Genomic DNA, 5,727 nt, shown 5'->3' with positions numbered 1-5,727 from the left:
TAAGAGCTATGACTGTACTCATATATGTGCAAATGCCACGGTTTTAGTTAATGAACACGAGTGGGGGGAGAGCAGATTATTTCATAGAGACAATTGTATTTCCCACAATAGCAGCTGCGTGTGCCGTTCTAGTGTGGGCGCTATGTAAGTGTGTGTGTGTGTGTGTGTGTGTGTGTGTGTGTGTGTGTGTATATATATATATATATAATTTTTTCCCCCCTGCTGGATTATTAAAAGTCCCCAACAGGGCTTTATTTTTTCTTTTCCATATCCTGTCCTGCAGCCTTGGCCCTTTTGTCCGGATGCTGAAGCCAGGCGTTGGCGCGGGCCATGCAAAGACCGGCAAACGCCCTCAAGTTCTCCTCCCCCTCGGTGATGACTCCAGTCTTCTCCTTCTTGTAGACATTCCGCACGGGCATCACTGGTCCAGTCACCTGGGTGGCCAATCTGAGCTCCTCAGCAGGGCCGTCTCATTCTTGGGGCTGCGGACTTCCTGGGTGGGGCTCTACTCCAGCCGCCGCACGTTGGCCTGCAGGGACTCGGCGGACTTGTCCCGCCTCCTCGGATCCCCGGACATCCCAATGGTCCGGGCCAACTTCTTGTGGACGGCCACCCTGGGCTCCTCCGGGCTGGAGCCCCTGCGGCCGCACTCTGGTGTGGTAGAGCACCTCGGGGCACCTCACGACGGGCGGGACGGACCAGGGGCCGGGCCGGGGCTTGGGACCAGGCGACGCCGTTGCGGGCCCGGCCTTGCACCTGCGGACCTTCCGCGTCGGCTGGTTGCACCACGCGGCCAGCGCCGCTGCCAGGCCGTGTGGACGTGGGGCTTCAGGAGCATGGATACGTCGCTCTTGCCGGCACTGAGCCCAGATTTCCGATCACTTTCTCCATCTTCCACCGGAGGGGAGGGCTGGGCCGTCCATCCTCTTACGGCTCTCAGTGACCCGGGGTCCCCAGCGCCCCATCCCCGAGCTCCTGGACGGGAAAGGGACAGGATCCCGCCAAGGGGCGCCGCCGCCGCCGCAGCCAAGGCCCCAGCTCTGGCCCAGGCCATGACCACAGACGCCGCCGTCCCGGCCCGCCTGCCTCCACCACCCCAGCCACCACCGTGTCCCGAGCGCCTTCCCCGCGCGCATCGCTCACCCGGACCGGACGTGCGCGGGGCACTGGCCCCACACCCTACAGCTGGGTCGCCTCCAGCGCCACTGCCGCCCGCCGCGCTCACCCCCTCCTCCTGCTCCTAAGTGCCCTTGTCGATAAAAGGAAATTGCCTCCTCCATAAGTGTGACCCACGTGCAAATCCTCGTGGTGCTCCGTGTGCGGAAGGGCTGGGAGGAGAGAAACCCGATCCTTGGCGACCCCACCCCAGCCTTCCCGCTAAGCTGCGCTGGGCATTTTCCACAATCGCTTCCCAAACGTCCCTCCCTAAGAGGCTCCATAGCCCTGGAGAGGTGGGTTCTCCTGAATTACAAGGACGAGTATTCCTTAAGCCAGATGCCTTGTGCTTCTGACTTGCTTTGTTTACTTCTAAATTTCGCTTTGAAAGGCTGCATTATAAAAAGGGCAAAGAGTTAATAGTTCATCGCAAGCCATAATAAAGTAAAAACAAATACTGGGAGCTGCACCTAACAACTGCTGAAATTGACATTTCCAAAGCACAAAAGCACCCTGATTCCCAGGACCTCCTGGCGCAAAGGCAGCCCGTTTGACTCCAAATGAGAAGTTTCACTGTTCAAATCTCATTGTGGTCAAGCTTGTGACTTTTTCTTAGAGAACTGGAGTTACATTTAAATTTGGTATTTAGCAAATCAAGCATTTTGTCTTACCTTTTCTTTAGCCCATAGAGACCTTCTCGCGAACAACTCAGCAATGGACAGGCACTTAAGCTGATGGTTAAGGATGACCTGGGATGAGGAAAAATCCACAGGAGCCTAACTTTAGGTCATTTTCTCCACCTCCGTTTCAGGATTTATCCTTATCAGGACTATGCTTCAGATAGGACATTCAGATGACTTCAAATAGGACATTAAAATAGAGCAGGAGAAGATTTGGTTAGAATTTGCTCTGGTGAGAAAATAGTTCTATTGGGTCCCAGGATGGGTATAGTGCAGTCACCCTGGGTTGATACATATCACCTTAACGAAGTCTATTTCCAATTCTGTCTCTGTCTGTCTGTCTGTCTGTCTGTCTCTCTCTCTCTCTCTCTCTCTCTCTCTCTCTCTCTCTCTCTCACACACACACACACACACACACACACACACACACTCCCTCACACTTTCAGGGGTTGAGCTTGTTCTGTCAAAAAAACTCTGAACAGAGTGGTTAACTAGAAAATACTATGAAGTTTATTCAAAATTTATATTAGGATGCAGTACTTGAACTCTCTGAGAATGGAAAGTTACTCTGGCATTTATCACCATTTTACTTAGGATTTATTTATTTTAAAGATGACTGGTAAGGGGATCTTAACCCTTGACTTGGTGTTGTCAGCACCACGCTCTCCCAATGAGCAAACCAGCCATCCCTATATGGGATCCGAACCCGTGGCCTTGGTGTTATCAGCACCGCACTCTCCCGAGTGAGCCACGGGCCGGCCCCTTACTTAGGATTTAAATGCATCCCTTCAATCAGGATATGAAAGTTCTGGATATAAGCCGGCTGTCGTGAACTGAGAGCAAAAAAAAACCCACATCAGCAGAAATGAAGATAGCCGTGTACTCACCAGATTAACACTGCGCCAGCCCCGTTTCCCCTTCATTTTAAACTTCTGTCCTTTACACTCTGCAGAGGAGATGGCAGCGCCCCACCCTCCATCCCCACCCCTCGGGCTCCAGGGCAGCCTGAGCTCCCCATCTGCCACCCCAGAGGAGGGGGCCAAGTGTAAGAGGAGGGTGCTCTCTTTCGGGAGAGTGGCCATGTGCTGCTCCGCCTCAAGGACACTTTCCCCCTGGGACTACGGGGCAGTTTGGGGGCAAAAGCAGAAGTGTGGGATCCCTTCACCCTGAGCAAGTGAATTTTTCTCTTTGTACAAGAGCAGGTCAGCCCTTGCTTTCAACCCCGTTTAATCCAACGGAAGCAGCTGAGTTTTTTCCCCGTCTCTCTGTCGTAGATATGTCCACTTTGTATTAAATGAAGATGGCCCGAGCCCCTTCCCCCATCCCCCCAAAAAACCCAGAAGTTTCTTTTAGATGGGGTTTTTAGAAAGGCGATTGAATAAACCTTAGAATCAGCAGAATTACTGCTTACCTTGACACCAGAGTGATTCGAAAACACACTTTCGGATGCCCAGGCCGGTGTGCACACGTTTTCAACACAGGACATTTCTGTGTATTTGATATGTGTTAACTTCTCACGTCTCAGTTGCGTGGTTCACTATTATTCCTGAGTGCGGACGGTTCGGGATTCCTTCTGAGTTTCTTGTCCGTTTATTATAGGGATATCCAAAGTAGAATGAAAAACTGGATAAGGCCGGCCCGTGGCTCACTCGGGAGAGTGCGGTGCAGATAACACCAAGGCCACGGGTTCAGATCCTATATAGGGATGGCCGGTTCGCTCACTGGCTGAGTGTGGTGCTGACAACACCAAGTCAAGGGTTAAGATCCCCTTACCGGTCATCTTTAAAAATAAATAAATAAATAAAAAATAAAACTGGATAAAGTGGATGTAATACAGGGTTGGGGAGCTCGGGGAGTAGCTTTCACAATCCAGGAACAACCCGCCCCCTCGGGGGGGGGGTGGCTCTCCTGGGAGCAGCGCCCAGGGCTTGAGGTTCCGGCAGCCACTGGGCCAAAAGTGAGGTGGGACAGCACAGCGAGCAGTTCCCTTTGACACTGGAGCGTCCTAAGGATCAGCAGCCGCCAAGGGAAATTCTGCCTGGCAGGGAAAGTGGGAGGGAGTGAAAGCCAGCTGTCTTCCTGGAGCGCGCGATGGGCGCGTGCTGTGTTCTTAGCTGGAGCAGGTCCGACTTGGAGGACTCAAAAGTGAGCCGGGGACTGTGCTGCTGGCCCGACCTCTCGTCTCTATCCCTCCCCACGTTCACATTCCTGCAGCACCGACTCCCCGTGTCATCTGCCTGGGGACGGTCATGCTTGACCCTCCCTCCCTTCGGTGCCTTCCAGTACCTGGAACTTACTTGGAGCCCTGACTGTCCCCAACTTCTGTGAAAGGAAATGGGGCTCTGCGGTGGAAATCCAGTCTGTGTGCGTCGCTTCGCTCTGAAGGTTTTCTCCTCTGCAGATCAGCTCTAAGAGCAGTCTTCCTCATCTATCTCACAAATGTTTGCATAATCCTAACAAGATGCAAACGCACACGACGTGCAGCAAGCACTGTGCTAGGAACTGGGACATGTCAGAGAATAAATAGACAAGGCTTAGGCTCTCACGGAAAGGTGACAATTTCATAACATATTTGATGAGACTTTGACACACGGCAAGCACAACACAAAGGGAAGAGTGAGGGGTCGATGTCAGGATAGCGATTCTCTTCCTTCAGCCCTTCACACAAAAGTGCACACGAGCAGCTTCAGTGAGGAAGACTTTATTTTACCCTATTTTTAAAAGAGGGTAACAGCTAGTTTTTGTTGTTGTTGTTTTTTAAAGAGTAAAATATGGGGCTGGCCCGTGGCTCACTTGGGAGAGCATGGTGCTGACAATACCAAGTCAAGGGTTAAGATCCCCTTACCAGTCGTATTTAAAAAAAGAAAAAAGGCTGGCCTGGTGGCGCACTCAGTAGAGTGCGGCGCTTGGGAGTGCCACGGCCCTCCTGCCGAGGGTTCGGATCCCATATAGAGACCCGTCCGCTCACTGGTTGAGGGCGGTGGGGCGCGACACCGAGTGTTGCAATCCCGTTGCTGGTCGCGGTACGGGCATGACACCGAGGGTTGCGATCCCGTTACCGGTCACGAAAAAAGGGAAAAAAAAAAAGGAGTAAAATATCTTTTTTAAAAGAAATGATGCTGGCCTGTTAGCTCACCTGGGAGAGCATGGTGCTGATAACACCACTGTCAACTTTTCAGATCGCCTTACAGGCCAGCTGCCAAAAATGAATGAATGACTAGATGAATGAATAAAGTGTTGCCAAATACAGGAAATTATGATGCAAAACCCTAAAATTATTCATAATCAAACCTCTCAGAAAAAAAATCAAGGATGTTGTGAGGATGTACAAATTCCCTGGTATTTTTCTATGTCTATATATCCTTAAATGTTACTCTTTTGTAAACTTTTTTTGTAAAATCATTTTCCCATCAATAGTGTACTTACAGGTATTGCCTATAAATTCGATGTGCATTTTTAAACAGCTTTATTGAAAAATAATTCACACACAATTCAGTTCACTTTACATAAGCGTATAATTAATGGATTTTAGTATATTAGCAGAGTTGTACAGCCATGACCACAATCAATTATAGAACTTCTATAGCACCTCTTTCTTCTATTAGCAGTCACTGCCCACTGCCTCCCGCTGAACCCCGCCTCAGCCGTAAGCAACCTTTAGTCTACTTTCTGTCTGTACAGATTTGCCTATTCTGGACATTTTATAGTATAAATAGAACCATTCGATATATGGTCGTTTGTGACAGATTTCTTCACTTAGCATAATGTTTTCAGGGTTTATCCATATGGTTGCAGCCTGTTTTAGTAGTTCATTCCTTCTTGCTGCTCAATAGTGTTCCTTTTGTATGGATGTATCACCTTTTATTTATCCATTCATCAGTGGATGGCCATT

General features: G+C 50.3%; 1 pseudogene; it reads right to left on the bottom strand.

Annotated features, from left to right (window-relative positions):
- Positions 1-251: 251 nt before the first annotated feature.
- LOC103602070 lies at positions 252-1,054 on the bottom strand (annotated as a pseudogene).
- Positions 1,055-5,727: the final 4,673 nt, after the last annotated feature.

Source organism: Galeopterus variegatus, unplaced genomic scaffold, assembly GCF_000696425.1.
Source record: "Galeopterus variegatus unplaced genomic scaffold, G_variegatus-3.0.2 Scaffold3997, whole genome shotgun sequence".
Taxonomy (NCBI): Eukaryota; Metazoa; Chordata; class Mammalia; order Dermoptera; family Cynocephalidae; genus Galeopterus; species Galeopterus variegatus.
The sequence above is the reverse complement of the archived record's forward strand: the minus strand, read 5'-3'. Positions and strand labels throughout refer to the sequence as shown.